Below are 17,522 nucleotides of genomic sequence, written 5' to 3' on the forward strand. Positions count from 1 at the left end.
GCTTTAAAAAAGTGAATTGCTAAAATAAAATTGAGATGACAGACTGCATTCATTATTTTTAACTCAAAGAAGAAAAGGAGTTGCACATGAACATGGTTTGTTCTAAACTAATAAGACAAAAAGTACAAAAACAGCAAACACATTGCTTTAAACTTTCATTAATCTGTATATACGGCATGTAGAGCTCTGGGCTCAGGAAGTTCTCAGAAGATAACATTATCTTACATTCCTACAAGTTTTCAATGTGTTTTTATTAAGGTAAATAAAGGTGTAGGTTATACAGTGCATTTTTAAATCGCAGAGCTCCTCTATGAAAAAAAGAAGAAAAAAACATGCAAGTTCTGAAAGATCAAGCCTCAGCCAGGTAAAGAAAAGTAACACAAATGTAACCCAAAAGTTTACTTTCCATAAAAAGTAAATAGTTACTTATTTTAGGAGAGTATATGCATATTGTAATGCATTACTTTTAAAAGTAACTTTTCCCAACACTGTCTGAAACTAAAATAAGAGAAATATCAAAAATTTAGTTAAGTTTAAAAAAGTACCAAAAAACATACTTTGATTTTTTTCAACATTGAAAGTCACTGAAGCAGAATTTCGAACGTGTAAACAAGTTAAAAATACAGGTGAACTATAGAGTAATTTTGGTTAAAAAATCATTTATTACTTTGAATGTTTTTTAAAGTCTCTTATGTTCATCATGGCAGAATTTATTTGAATAAAAATACAGCATAACAATAATAGTGGGAAAAATAATACAACTGAATTATTTTCTAATATTGCAAAATAATTTAACATTTATTTGTACAATGCAAAATTGAATTTCTGCATCAGTAATTATGATCCTTTCATAAATCATTATCAAACGTCAATACTCAGCACATGTTTATTAGCCGCATGTTTATTAATCAAGTAATCAAGCATTATTAAAGTTTGGTTATTAAAATGTTATTTCGGTGCTCAATGTGTAGGTAAAATATAATGTATTTGTTCAAATCTTTATTTCAAGTCCTTGCAAAATAGGCAAGGCAAGGCAAGGGAAGTTTATTTATATAGCACATTTCATACACAATGGCAATTCAAAGTGCTTTACATAAACAAGAATAAAAGAAACAAGTAAAATAAAAATAAAAACAAATAATAAAAATGCGTCAAAACAAAACAAAACATAAAAACAGGTAAAATGTGATATAAAACAATGAAGAAGAAGAGAAAAACATGATAGTGCAATCTGTCGGACGCAGCACAGTGCTCATTCAGTAAAGGCACAGCTAAACAGATGTGTTTTCAGTCTTAATTTGAATGTGCCTAATGTTGGAGCACATCTGATCATTTCTAGAAGCTGATTCCAGCAGCGAGGGGCATAGTGGCTTAAAGCCGATTCACCCTGCTTTGACTGAACTCTTGGAATTTCTAGTTTATATGATCCTAATGATCTGAGTGATCTGTTAGGTTTGTATTCAGTGAGCATATCTGTAATGTATTTACGTCCTAGGCCATTTAGTGATTTATAGACCAGTAATAATACTTTAAAATCTATTCTGAATGTAACTGGCAGCCAGTGTAAAGACCTGAGGACAGGTGTGATGTGCTCTGATTTTCTGGTTCTGGTTAGAATTCTGGCTGCAGCGTTCTGGATGAGCTGCAACTGTCTGACTGTCTTTTTAGGAAGACCAGTGAGGAGTCCATTACACTAATCCACCCTGCTGCTGATAAAAGCATGAACAAGTTTTTCTAAATCTTCACTAGAAACAAAGCATCTGATTCTTGCTATGTTTTTGAGATGATAGTATGCTGATTTACTGACTGCTTTGACATGACTGTTGCAACTCAGATCTGACTCAAGAGTCACACCAAGATTCTTGACCTTATTTTTTGTCGTTTGACCTTTAGTGCCAAGGTACGCATTTACCTTGAGAACCTCATCTTTGTTTCCAAACACAATCATTTCAGTTTTCTCATTGTTTAACTGAAGAAAGTTTTGGCACATCCAATTGATTGTTAAATAAAAAATAAATGATTATAAATGACAAATAAAATGATTGTTATTTTAAAAAAACTTACCCAATAAAATTTTGAATAGCAAAAACTATTCAAGACATGTAGAGCAAAAACTATGCATGTGTGCTGTACTCTTTACATTGTTGGGACCACATGTCCCCACAAATATAGCTTTACCAGCCAATGTTGACTTTTTGAGGACATTTTTTTGATCCCACAAGGAAAACAGCTCTTAAATTACATAAAAATGAAATATCTTGAAAATGTAAAAAGGTGTTTGGTGAATTTTGGGTTTAGGAAGATAGAATATAGCTCATTTGTACAGTATAAAAATCACCTACTACTGAAAATACCTAAAGCTTACAAACAATGTTTTATAACTCTTTGTAACTGCCCTTTTGAGGCTTAGATCCTAATATAGATTTTTTTTTTCAAAAGAGGGCGGAGCTACAAATGCCTATGTGTCAGCATAGTGGTAGATTTAAAAACAAGACTAACGTCCTGTGCTAATAAGGGAGAGATAGTCACTAACTTCTCTCTCTGATGACACATGCAAAGGGAGAATGTCAATCAAAGTGTTTCTGCAGACTGTTTTTATCAAGTGTGACTAAAAAAGATAGACTTAATACATTTTGACCATAAGAGGTTGGCTATATTCACATACTGTTGCAACACAGCCTGTGATCAAAGTCACTTGATAAATGATTTTTGCATAATAGGTCACCTTTTAAACCTGAAATAACACAGACTCATGGGGACTTGTGTCACTGTGGTGGCCAAAATTGAGGTCCCCATGGGTAAATGTGCACAAATCACACAGAATGAAGAATTTTGTAATAGTTGAAATGCAGAACGTTTCCCATGAGGGTTGGAGTAGGGGGCTAGAATATACAGTTTGCAAAATAGCAACATCATTATGTCTATGAGAGTCCCCATGGGATATAGGAACAAGACTGTGGGTGTGTCTGTAAGAGAGAGGCAGAGTTTGAGATATTAAGAAAATCACTGGACTAAGTTATTTGTCAGGCATCTTAGAGAGATGTCAAAACCAGCGTCAACTTGGACACTAATTATAGGACTCCTCATTAATATCATGGCAGGTCCATTTGAATGGATAATCTAAGACTCAAATTCATGACGTTTTTCAGCAAACTGCAAATACACAGCTTAATTGTTGCTGTCACAATGTGCTTTGAGTCATTAGTCTGTGATTTTTTTGTTCCTGAATGCACAATGAGACACTCTCTCAGCTAAAATATTGTGTTTTAAACGTCATAACAGTAGAAAAGCTGTTCTTTGAGAAAGCAAAAGGGCACGAGGGGATTATCAAATTCCATGAACGTCCATCATTGTGCTGGACAGAGATTGCCAGCATTTCTGCAGCCCATTGTGACTGAATCACAAATGACACCAGAAGAGAAAGAATAATAGCATCTGTCACCATTGGAGGAAATGTCAAACAGTTATGACTAAAGAAATACAGTTTTAATAAACTCTACAGTACCTCCAGCCATTCAGATTTCCTTTAATAAAAAGGCAAGTGAGATGGAAAGTATTTATAGCTTTTCCATGAAGGCATACAATGAAAACTGTGCTTGCATGCAAAGAGATTAGAGCGCTGACAGCCAAAGAATGATGGAGGATTGAACCTGATGTACTCTGAAGACATTTAGTACGTAGTGTTTGCAGTAAATAAAGCTGGCCAAAGACCAAAGGCCTTTTGTGAGCATTATTGTATTTTACAGAGACTTAAAATATGGATCCAAAACAATGTTCAAGTGCAAATGAACCCAAGCGCGTATTCCAAAACAAGTGGATGTGAACATGGTGATGATTTATTACACTGGTTGCTATGCATATCATGGTAGTTTATTGACCTTATTCTAAAATGCGGAAGTGCGGCTGTTTTCGCGATTGTCTTAGAACTTCCGTTTCAGTCGCCTATGGGAGAAATAACTAGGAATAATAAACGGCAAAAAACGGTCAAACTACTTGCTCTACAAACAAATGTTTGCAAGACTATACAGACCAAGTAGAATATTACAACAATGAACTATCAGTTTGCAACATCAAACAGCGAAACGAGCAGTTTTTAAAGTCTAAAAATGAATGGAAGTGAATGAGACCGGAAGTCTCGTGCCAAAAAGATTCAAATGGCAGCGCCCGCTCGTCTGCGGAACATAAGGTCAATAAGAGAAATGTGTAGTGAGTGTTAAAGTCAGAGTACACCAGAAGTTGCTGCAGATTTTATTTCAGTATGATCAGGGGTGGATGTAGAAAATTATATATGGGGTGGTGTGAAAATTGTGAGGGGAGGCAGTTCTGAATCAAGCTACTTTTGCATGATTTTTGTGGATTTAATCCATCCAATCGGATCCGTCCTCGAGTATGATGATGTATTTTAAACTATTATATTGAGTAGGGGGTGTGGTTTTATTTTTGTGTCCTCTCATATTTCAATCACTGCAAACTGATGGTTGTAAGGGCGTGGCTAAAAACATTTTTGTCATTATGACATCAGAGTCAATGCAAATGTTTATGTTTTCAAAACGATGTTTCAAAACGCGGAGCATAGCATAACTCTAGTTTACACACAGGATGTTTTCAACCCAGGTTCATTATTGATTTGTACCCCTGCATACATTTCAGGAGAGAGCGAAATACGTCGCAGGAGCTAGGATTTTTTGTAGTTTTAGTTTTTGCAAATCCGCCAGAGATCGCTGTGTATGCTTTTTTAGATCTCAAGTTTCTCTCTCGAGTGCCATTCACTCTTGCTCTTCTCACATAGATCCACCAGAGGTCGCTATTAACTGACTCAATGATCGACCAACGCCCCCAACCTTCCCTAAACCCAACCGAAAGTGTTTGCAAAAGCACAGATTGACCCACTCACCATCTTACCTAAACCCAACTGACAGTGTTTTCAAATGTAATCCAGAAAAAGAAAAGCCCTCGAATGATTTTACCACGTTTTCAGATCTTACCACATTCTCACTCTGGTATTTACTTGTTTATTTTATTTTTTGCCATTTGTTTTTGTTTTACCTGCTTTCTGGAACCGTTCTTTGCCGAAACCAAACCCTGTAGATGCGGTCACAACTCTGCTCTGTGTCTCAAGTCTGGTGACGTATGCAGCGAGCCACCAGGCAAACTGGTAACAGTGGAAAAGCCGTCCACAAAGAGATAAGTGGTCAGTGCGAAAAGAAACAGAAGCTGTCATTAGCATCATATTGCCTCGTATCATTCATTTTAAAGACTAAATGCAGCTATACCTAGCTCTGGCTACATACACTGGCGATCAAAATTAGAGAACAATCTATAAATAATTGAACAATTCTGAAATAATGTCATCTTCACTACTCAACAGTTGAAGGATTTTTTGTCCCATCTATACCATGCTACCAGAACACCTTTTCCTGCTGCCGAAGACTTTCAGTCACTTTAGAATGGCCCACCATCTTGCAGAGTCAGTGAAACTGGAAGTTAGGCTGCCAGGTAAATAGGGGTTGACAGATAATCAAGGGAATTACCACCAGATTCCAGATTGACACCAATAACTGGGAGGTATCTGAAAGTGTTCTCTAATTTTGATCAGTGTGTTTTCGGCAAAATAATGTTTTTTGTTGAAATGCCTTTGTTATTTTGGGGAAAAGGTGTTCTGGTAGCATGGTATAGATGGGACGAAAAAATCCTTCAACTTTTGAGTAGTGAAGATGACATTATTTCAGAATTGTTCAATTATTTATACATTGTTCACTAATTTTGATCGCCAGTGTATGTGTGTACTCTATGTGTGTTCGTACTCTCCAGAAATGTATTCGGGGGAACATTTTCACAATGAGCCTGTGTTGGATGTTTTGCACCTCATGCAAATTTTCTGGTCCAGTTGATTTTTTTTTTTACTTGCACAGAAGATGTGATTGAGGTGAATTCTGTGCATTTGTAGTAAATGGATTGCGTATTCGGCACCATTCCTACTACCTGGAATAAATGTCTAATATTATATTAACATCTGTGTTGATCCTGGAACATAATTTTTGCTAAAAAATGTAATCCATACCTATTTCCATACTTCTAAATCCCAACCATAACTGTAAATTATTCCCAAAATCAGAGGGGAATGATGGATTCCAATGGACAACAGCAAAGTAAAAGTGCATAAACCTAACCACAAGCCTAAACTTGACATAAACGGTAAACGCATCCCTTAATTCTGATCATCTGATTGAAATTTTGTTCCAGGATCAACATAGAACATTTATTTCACTTTAGGTGGGAAGCATAATAGCATAATAGTAAAAATATGCACTATTAAAATAAACATTGTACATGTTTAATTCATGTGAGGTTTTTTAAAGGATTTACTCTCTCATCCCAGGCCATCAAAGATGTGGGTTGTGTAAATTTGTTGCTGCTTTTGTACATCAATGCAATGATAAAGTTAAAGTTTTTAGGAAAGCATTGCAGGATTTTTGTAACTGAATCCATTTGCATCTATTTAATGCAAGTGTACAGGGCTCAGCACAGACTATTATTGATAGTACAAAATCCACTTTTAGACAGCGACAAAGTAATCTGCACAATCCAAGCTGATAAATATAAGTTTCTTAACAGATAAAGATAACAGATTCCAGTATTTTTCCACATCTAATAAAAACGAATGGGGTGCATTCTTTATTTATTCATTCATTTTACTTCAGCTTCAACCCTTATACATGAGAGGTCGCCACAGCAGAATGAACCGTCAACTTATCCAGCATATGTTTTACACAGCGGATGCCCTTCCAGGTGCAACCTAGCACTGGGAAACACCCATACACACTCACATTCACACACATAAACTACAGCCAATTAAGTTCATCCAATTTACCTATAGCGCATGGAAACCGGAGCACCCGGAAACACAGAAATGCCAACCGACCCAGCCAAGACTCGAACCAGCGACTTTCTTGCTAACCACTGAGCCACTGTGCCACTGAATGGGGTTCAACATAGACCATATTTGTGGCCTATAAATCACGTGACAATAAACAAACTTTTAACTTTTTGATGTAGTGGCTAATTCATATGAATATGTACGATCTCATTAATATAATTTAGTACAATTTGCTCATTGCAAAATGATGGTTGGGTTTAGGGGTGGGGTCTGGTGCCACGCCTTCTTTTCAAAATCGTACGACTGAATTTGAATTAGCAACTAAACTAACATAATGTAAAATAGTTGCGATTCCTCGTTAGATCAGGCTCCACAAACACAAAGATACAGAAATTGTAAACTACTGTCACATGAATGTGCATCAAAGTATCGAACAAAAGTGGCCAATTTATGACATGTGTTTATAATTATTATTGATAACAGATAATTTGTCTAGAAAACAAAGCTGCATAATTAATTGTTAAAAGAACTCAATTCAGACACTAGGCTGTGAACTAAACAATGTTTTTTGGCCCAGAACGAATGTTTCGCTTCATAAGATGTCAATGCATGGATATTCATTTAAATTAGGCTGGATATTGTTTTGTTTCTTCCTTTCATAATGTTTATAGCCACTGACGTTCATTTTATAATTCAGTGAGAACAATTGTTTCAGCTAAAAATCTTCTTTAAATTCCACTCATTTCAATTTAAGTTTATTTGTACAGCTTTGTTCCACAATAAATATTGTTCCAAAGCAGTTTTACAAAAAGAGAACATGATTGCATTACAATCAAAATCAAAACAATTAAGGTTATTAGTTACCAGAACTTTATTAGTTACTAATAACTTTAATTAACTAGTAACTAGTAGCTTTTAACAGTTAAATTTATTGTATATAAACATTAACCTGCAGTTATATAGTATATATGTGTTGTCCATGTGTACATGTTCAATGAGGTGTATTAAGTGTGTGTGCTTAAATGTTCCACTAAATCATGTCTCCATCCTGAATGACCCTAGGGTGAGTAAATTACCAGGCAGTTTCCATTTTTGGGTGAACTATTGGTTATACGTCTGTTAAAATGCTGTATATGTCAGTGATCCGTGTTACAGAGCTGGTTGTGGCGACTCTCATAGATACAGGAGGTTATACATTTCACCCAGATGGCTTATGCACAACTCGCACAGGTGAATTATCTGTTCTTCCTGTCAAAACATTGGATTTATGAGCCATAATCAATCAGTAGCTGCTATCAGAGGACCAGGGTTTCTCTTCTTCCATGGCTAAAATGGATTATGTGATCGATGGCTTCACTAAGAGGACAAACCTACAACAACAGAGCAGACGATACCACATTTTTCTTTTTTCTCCTGAAGCTTCTGCAAGTCATATGTTCAGCCAAACTGCTACAGTACAAACATACAGCAGAAATGATCGATTCTTGTTCTTGTACTAAAACCTAACAAAAACAAACTGATATCTTCCATTTATTTTTACTTAAAGGAATAGTTATAAGCAAATGGATAAGCAAATTTGAAAATATACTCTCCCTCATGTGGGTTTTAAACCTTTATCTTTCTTCTGTTGAAAACAAAAGAAGATATTTTGAAGATTACTGGTTGCACCCATTGACTACCACAGTGTTTTGTTTGATACTATGGAAGTCAATGGGTGCCAACAACAAGAATGTCTTTAAAATATATTTCTTTTGCGTTTAAAAAATGAAATAAACTCAAGCAGATTGAGTAAATGATGACCGATTTTATTTCTTCTTCTCTTTTTTTGGGTGTACTATACCTTTAAGGCAGCATGCATTCTATTAACCAGCGCTGGCATGTCTCAAGTAATGAATTTCTGTCGTAATGTAATCTCCTAATTGAAGTGTGCACAGTGTCAATGAATCAATATAACATTGACAAGAGTGTGTGTGTGTGTCTGTGTGTGTGTGTGTGTGTGCGTGTGCGTGTTTGTGTATGTGTGTCAGCAAGGTTGTATAGCATTTTACTGATGGCCATCATCCTGGATATGAGGCCATAAATCATTCATCAGAGGTCACATTCAGAGGTCACATTCAAAGCAGCCAAGAAGAATAGGTGCAGAATTGAAATGGTGATGTTTGATTCACACTTAAGAGTACAATGATTGTGGGATTGAAATTGCTCAACTATCAATTACCCAATGACAGTACTTTTACTGTTAGATAATTTGGGCAAAAAAATATGAGATTTTTTTACGACGTAGTTGTACCTTAAGGCTGATTTATACTTCTGCGTCAAACGGCGGCGTATGCTACGGCGCTGACGCATAGCCCTTCGCCGTGGCCATCGCCGTCACTGATGTGCACTTCTCAAAAAATGTAACTACACGTCGCAACGACGTGTAGCGTAAGCTCTGTGATTGGTCGGCTTGGTAGCATTGACGAGTCTGGGCGGGACCGAGAGCCGCGCGAATGGCGCGAGCGATTGTTTACAAGTGTGGAGTACTGTGAAGGAGCTCCGGATGGAAAGTTTTGTTTTGTGTTTACCTCATAGTTAAAGTTGTTGCACGTCCGCCGGTTCCTGCCTCAAAATGAGCCACTTGTACATCCCGGAAGTGTTCAGGAAAAGCAATAAAGCAGCGAAGAAACTCGACACAGAGGAACATTTACACCTCACTGCCAACTAGCGTATCGGAAGTGTTAGTGCAGACCGACAGAGACAGCGCGCAGAAGTATAAATGCACAGCCACGCGCGTTGCATGCGCCGTGGGTTACGCCGGCCACCTGACGCAGAAGTATAAATCAGGCTTTAATTATACATGCTTTTATTGGTTTTGTGGAACTGTGCTTCACCGGACTTGAAATTCGAGTGCAAGCACAACACCATACAAAGTGAGCTACTGACCAAACTGACAAAGATGGAAAAGTTGTCCATATAGAGATAGATATGGCAGGGCAAACATATTTAAAGCATACTGTCGTGGCTTTAAATGTCTCCTCTCCCAGACGACACTCGCACTTTAAGCTGTCCCACTGTCTATTTTCAAGCGCATTAGGTGGACGTAGCAAACGTACTGAATTTACTCGGAAACATATAGTAGGAAGGTCTCTGTTGTGCTTGGGGTTGAAAGAGTGAGAAATAAAGATTCCACAGATATAAAGCTTGCCCATGACCCATAGCTATTTATTCAAAGATTAGCGATAAAAGGTCATCTGTACGGAACATCTTTGCGTAAGGAATTTGGTTAGTCTATGTTAGCATATACAGTTCTGTACATGTCAATGTTAATATACAATGGCTTTCGTTATTGCATTAAATCACAGCATTCACAGTGTTTTTGTACGTTTGCAATTTACATGGATCTTACAAAAACATGTAGATAATGTGTTTGTGCGTAAAACATCAATTGCTATTTGCATTTGTGGGAAGCCGTGATGCTTTTAAAGTGAAATTAAATTGTCTGAATGTAGAGTTTACTGTCTCTCCTTTACTCCATAGCTGAATTTCCCCATTAACCATTGCTGAAACAGAGGGTTTCATGACCCTTTAATAGCAGCTGTAAACAGGGCCCTGCTGAATATCCTTTATTGGGTGAACAACTCCTATAATCCAACTGCAATATTGACAGCCCACAGCGCTGCATGTATGGATCACTTCACAGCAGATTTTCCACAGCTTTGGCAGAAAGTTCATCTTTGAGTTTTACATGACGATAATAACTCGCATAAGCAGCCTGGCATCAGCTCATGGCATCACTGCCAATCATTTGTCTTTTTACTAAAGTGAGAGAGTACAAATGTCACACGCCTGGAGATCTCAAGCCGTCAAACAAATGTCTCAATTACAGGATGAAGAGCATTCGTGCGCAGAGCTGTTCTCATGACACTTCATTATTGAACTAAGCCAATTAAACTCAGAACAGCACGAGCAAACAATTACAATTTAGCCAGCACAATCCTAAACCTGTCGTCCGTTCACTCATTATAGCTTCCAAAACCACTGTGGCTGGCTAATACGGTTCAAAGTGAAGATTTTGGCAATTTTTACATTTATGTCACCAAAAAAAGAATGGTGGTGATTTTATATTTAAATCTAAGTCTAATTACTAAATAGTTTCAATGCATTATAATCATTCACAGAGTGAGTCAACTAGCCTGTTTCTCTGGGAGACTTATTTAAACCTAAAGGGCACCTATTATGCAAAAATCACTTTTATAAGGTGTTTAACCATAGTTGTGTTGGGACTAATTCTAATATGTGCAACCTTTAAAGTACAAAGTCCTTTTTTAAATCAGAAAACAAATGGCTTCAGGTATAATTTTTCATCATAATGTAAATAAATGGCTACTTATTTTTTGTTTAAAATTTATTTAAACATTTTTCCATAGTATATTATTACACAAACGCATGCACACACATGCATATATATATATATATATATATATATATATATATATATATATATATATATATATATATATATATATATATATATATATATATATATATATATGGCATCTAGGCTTCACCATCAAGCAATTCTGATTCGGATCTTCACTAATTTGTCAGCAACTACATTCGTGCTGTTTATTAGAAGTTGACAGAATATTCCAGTATCTGATTGTATCAGAAAAGAACTCGATTATCTAAATGACTATGTATTTGCCTGCTGCTCCATCCACACCAAAAATATCCACCTGATGAACTGAGTGCGGGTTCAGACATCACCTTATATAATACATCTCCTACTGATGCTATATTTCTTATGAAAACGACTGATTACACAATGTATGGCTTCAGTGTATTGCTTTATATCATCTCCATCTGAAAGTTACCACATCTCTAAAATAAATTCAGCATCTTGGTCTGAATGTAGTCAAGGAAAAACAAAGCATCAAAACAAACACAAGAGGACAAGCGATTGAAATTGAAAACGTCCCCCCTTTTTTGTCCAATTGCCTCTAGACAGAATTGTCTGAAAAACACTTGAGCCTTTTATCCCTCCAGTCTGCCTAGAAAATCAAAGCGTCCGCCACCAGCACAATGATGCTTACTGTTTTCTTATTGCTAATCTCAAATGGAGGGCTTGATTGAGTGTTAAACACATTGTTCCAATGTGCTTCATTCTGTTCCCCAGAAAACAGCTTATGGGTTTGGAACGACCCAAAGATATGCAAACAATAGCAGTGGCTATACTATTCCTTTAAAAGGAATGCTTATGGTTGTGTTTTATCTGTGCAACAAATTAATGGTGTGTTAGCAAGTACTTAAAATCATTGGTGGATCCTACTATAAATCAATTCATTAATTTAATAAATTAAAAGTACATTAGTTTACTGTAATAAAATGTTACATTTTTTAACAGTTTCTATCATACACAACCTGACAAAAGCCTTGCGCCTATTCAAGTTTTAAGAACAACATATAATAACTTGACTTCTAGCTGATCATTTGGTATCAGAAGTATCTCTCTCACGGCCCCATACTGAATGTAACCCCAAGCCATGATTTTTCCTTCACCAAACTTGACTGATTTCTATGAGAATCTTGGTCCATGCAGGTTCCAATAGTATTTCTGAAGTATTTGTGATGATTGGGATGCAGTTCAACAGATGATTCATCTAAAAAAATCAAACCTTTGCTACTTTTCCAAATGATCAACTAGAAGTCAAGTTATCATTTGTTGCTCTTACAACTGGGATCAACAACAAGACTATTGTCAGGTAGTGTATTTTGCAAAATTCTGTCAATCACAGCTGCCAGTTTTCTTATTTTAAATTTAACATTTTTTTTTAATGTATTTTGAAGAATGCTGGTTGCAGGGACCCATCGACTAGTAGGACAAAAAAAAACTATAGAACCAGCAGCATTTTTCAAAATATCTTCTTTCCATTAATTTATTTTTGGCTCAGTCCCTTTAATAATATGGGGTCGCCACAGGGCAATGAACCACCAACATATACAGCATTTGTTTTACGCAGCGGATGACCTTCCAGCTGCAACCCATCACAGTGAAACATCCAAACACGCTTAATCACACTCATACACTACAGATTATTTATTATACCATCATACTATTTAGCTTACCAAATTCACCTTTAGCGCATGTCTTAGGAGTTGTGGGGGAAACCAGAGCACACGGAGGAAAGCCATGCGAACAAGGGGAGAACATGCAGACTCCACACAGAAATGCACACTGATCCAGCTGAAGCTTGAACCAGTGACGTTTTTGCTGTGAAGCGATCATGCTACCCACTGCGCCACCACATCTTTTGTGTTCAACAAAAGAAAAAACTCCACCAGGTCTGAAACTAGTGAAGATTGAGTAAATGACGACAGAATGTTCAGTTTTGGATGAGCTATCCCTTTAAGAAATTCATATTCAAGAAGCCGCACATGCAAATGGAAGTCCTCCAGTCATTTGCAAAAGCGAGCTGATGCCACTGATATTAGAAACCACCTTGGCTCCGCATGTTTTGTTTACTTGCTTGACTTTAAATCACATATTTTGTTTGCATGCCTGTATTTCCCAGGAGCCTGCATGAAATGTCAGGTTTGATTTTTTAAAATGCCGCGGAGATAAAGGACTACTTGTATTGGATTCAACTAGAAGTGGCCAAAGGCTTCAGCTTGCTCTATTGTACATTCATTTGAATTCCAGGCCACTGTGCGTGTGTGTGTGTGTGTGTGTGTGTGTGTGTGTGTGTGTGTAAGGACCTGAGGCTTCTCTTTGGGAGCATAAAACACAGTGGGAACATGACTGCCATCCTGATGAGAGAGAGACATGAAGAGCAGGACCCCATAGAGCACAATGAGGGATCTTTCTCATGCATAAAGCAGTCCGTCTGAAGAGCCAGAACTGAAGCCCAAAACACAGATGATGAGCTCTACAGTGCAGCAGAACCTGCACTTTGGCACTCGTTCATTCACCTGAATTCGTGAAGAGGAAAAGGTCAGCCCTGTGTCTGCTCTCCATTGGTTTGAGCTCTGGTCAACATCCCTTTATCTCTTTTTTTTTGTCCTGCAGGTTTAAAACAAACCTTTGACCTTAACGCCGGCATGAAGTGAAATATAGTCTTCTTAATTTTAGATTTATATAGTAGTGCTTGTTATAAACTATGAATCTGTGCAGTCCATTATTTTGTAAACATTTATTTGCCTTCGAAAACTTTAAAGGTCCCATTGTGTTTTAAAATGTGCATTTTTTATTCAGTGTCTGATGTAATCTCAATTAAAAAATGAAGAGAGGGTGGGACAGAGTAGCTCCTCCCTTTATAAAAACAGCCAATAGCATTTTGTTTTTATCACAGCTCTGCCAGTGGGAGTAATTGAGCTCAAACGCATTAAATGAAAAGCTAATGAAAAGTGCCTTGAAGGGGGCGGAGCACATCAGATACTAGAGAGCATTTGATTGGTCATGATTTGATGAGAAACTGAAGTATGAAGCAGCGTGAAAAAAAAAAGGCTGATCTATATAGGTGGAAGTGACAAACTGCAAGCTTTACATGTTTATATCAGGTAAAGACCTGCCAATAATTTGTTTGTAATTGTTATACAGGCTAGAGCAGTGATGGGCAAATTCGGTCCTGGAGGGTCGGTGTCCTACACAGTTTAGCTCCAACTCTAATCAAACACACCTGCTTATAGGTTTCTAGTGATCTTGAAGACACTGATTAACTTGTTCAGGTGTGTTTGATTAGAGTTGCAGCTAAACTATGCAGGACACCGGCCCTCCAGGACCGAGTTTGCCCACCCCTGGGCTAGAGGAAGAGTGTCTTCACAATTTCAAATGATAATATATCATTTAAATATGACAATATATCGATATACAATATTCCATGCTTTCAGGCATTGGCATTTTATGCACACATACAAATGTATATACAATCCCTGGCCACTTTATTATGTACACCTAGTGAGTTGGAACCCCTTTTGCCTTCAGAGCTGCAATAATCCTTCGCGGCATAGATTAAACAAGGTACTGGAAATATTCCTTAAAGATTTTGGTACATATAGACATGATAGCATCACGCAGTTGCTGCAGATTTGTCGACTGCACATCCTTGATGTGAATATCATGTTCCACCACATCCCAAAGGTGCTCTATTGGATTGTGCTCCGGTGATCGTGGAGGCCTTTTGAGTACATTGAACTCATTGTCATGTTCAAGAAACCAATCTGAGATGATTCGCGCTTTATGACATGGAGTGTTGGTGGTCATAAAGGGATGGGTATGGTCAGCAACAATACTCAGGTAGGCGGTAGAGTTGACACGATGCTCAATTGGTACTGATGGGCCCAAAGTGTGCCAAGAAAATAACCCCCACACCATCACACTACCACCACCAGCCTAACTTGTTGATACAAGGCAGGATGGATCCATGCCTTTCATGGATTCACACGAGGAGAACATGCAAACTGAACCCGCCGAGGCTCGAACCAGCTACCTTCTTGCTGTGAGGCAACCGTGGTAACCACTACTCTATTAAGTGTTATTAATGTGATCTTAAATTAAATCTATTTTACAAAACCTTTTTTTTTACCATAAACAGTACAACAACAAACCATCATAAATAGGCAGAACGGTAGAAAGTAAAAATAACTTATTTACTGATATTATTATGTAACAAATTTGTAAAAATGTAATCCATTAAAATGACCTCCAACATTTTTTATTTATTTAATATAATCTATTTCAAAGTACTGTAATCTGACAATGTAATCCAGTTCCTACTGTGTGCTGGTAATATATGATGACAGGGGTCTGAAGTGTAATCCAGTGCTGTGATTTTAATAGCATTGTCTTCATTCCAGCTCTGTTCATTAGTGTGGCTGGGGCTTGCAGACAGCAGACCCTCATTAAAGAATGAAAAGGTCAGAGAAAGAAAGACGTCTTCACTGGCTTTATTCACATTTTCTTTTACCTCATTTGCAGACAGTCTTGACACAAAGAGGTGGTTCATTCTGACAAAACACCACAGTGAAGGCTGTCTTTCACACTGATTTACTGAAACAAAAAGAAAGAGATTGAAAGCCGCACTTATTAAAGCCCATGGAAAGCTCTGGCCTAAAGCTAATTTCCAAGAGGGTGAAATAAAGTGAAAGGTGCCATAGAGTGCATTGATAGACTGGGTCCTATCATACACCTGGCTCAATGTGGCACTTGGCATGACGCAAGTGTTTTTCTCTTCGTAGTTTCAGCCAATCGCAAGTATCATTTTCACTTTCAGCGCCACATTGTTTAAAAAGCTAATGTAATTGTGCACCCGCAAATCCGAGATAGTCAGCAGAATTCGCAATGTAAGTTCAGCTTTAGTTTATTTATCCATAAGGACATTTGAGTCAGGTTATAGTTGAACAGGAACCAAATTGTTAAGATTAAACTTAAAGTGAAAGTTTTCATTTGCGTGTTTGCTTTGTTTTTAAGACCCATGACCACATGACTGTATTTAAACTATTTGTGTATTATAAATGATAACATTTGTAGTTTTAACAAAGATTGTTTATTTTTTATACAATGCAAACTATGCAGTTCTATTTATTTACATTTAATAATTTAATTTCTGTAGCCAAATTCAGTTAGAATCCTTCCAGAAAAATTGTAAGACGCTATCTGTTTGATTTATGCAGATTAACTGTTCTACAAAATCATCCCAACCAATATAAAATTATGAACTCTTCCAAATCGAGTTAAGTCATCTGGTAATATTATATTCATATCGTAATACTTCTTTGCTTATTACACACAAAGGGATGCGCAGCAGCATAGAGATATATTTAAACAAAGAAATTTAAGGATTAAAATGTAAAAGATTATAATAGGGTTATCAAAAGTGTCAACTTCGGTACCAATTAGAGTTTGAACGACTTTAGTTTTTAGGAAGTCGATTTTTATGTTACCAAAGTTGAGTCGTTGGTGACGTCATTAATAAAACACAAAATGTTTCGCAACATGCCACCATGTGCTTTTTTTTTTTTTGCAGGAAATACATAAAGAGTTCAGATGCGGCTAAATGCCACTTCCGCCAAAAAGGAGCTAATGACATTGAGTGAACGCTTTAGGCACGTAGCACACCAACAAAGTTTTTGCTTCAAATCATCTAAATCCCAGCGTCAGCACATTTAGAATAACAATTTGTTTGCAAAAGCCTCTAAATGCCACTTGCCTTTGACTGCAAAAGCTGCTATGTCTCGAGATCCAATCAGAAGGCAAGAATTGAATCATATGTTTTCAATGTAACAGCGCACTTATAAGCCGGCTTTTATAAGGAGACTGTTTTATTCTGCTTTCGATTTCGCTTAAAAGATGAGTTTGATGAACTGGATGAGCCTGTCCAACTGTCAGTGAAAGGCAAATGAAAACGTCCCTTACCTCAAAACTCTGCGCATTATAAGAAAAAGAAAACACAATGTACAGCGACCTGGATAAGTGTAACATGCATTCATAACGTGCGTTTGCGCAGCAACGCTACTTTAAATGAGTCCGCATTGCTATACATTAAATGGCAACTCCATTCCTGTTAAAGATGAAGTTAAGATGTCTTTCGTTTATCCCACATGGATGCTAAGAGGATAAACAAGAGATGAAAAACAGACAAAGACCTTGAGTATGGTGAGAATGAAA

General features: G+C 37.0%; 1 long non-coding RNA gene across 5 annotated transcripts in view; it reads right to left on the bottom strand.

The window, feature by feature from the left end:
• Positions 1 to 17,522, bottom strand: part of LOC103911773 (uncharacterized) — a 281,613-nt gene that overhangs the window by 206,359 nt on the left and 57,732 nt on the right. The window contains exon 3 of one of the 5 annotated variants that reach the window (XR_012386507.1): positions 5,047 to 5,152. The exons of the other annotated variants lie outside the window; for them this stretch is intronic. This is a non-coding gene — a long non-coding RNA (uncharacterized lncRNA). The remainder of the gene's footprint in view (positions 1 to 5,046; positions 5,153 to 17,522) is intronic. 5 annotated transcript variants of the gene reach the window in all.

Source organism: Danio rerio, chromosome 10 (genome assembly GCF_049306965.1).
Source record: "Danio rerio strain Tuebingen ecotype United States chromosome 10, GRCz12tu, whole genome shotgun sequence".
Taxonomy (NCBI): Eukaryota; Metazoa; Chordata; class Actinopteri; order Cypriniformes; family Danionidae; genus Danio; species Danio rerio.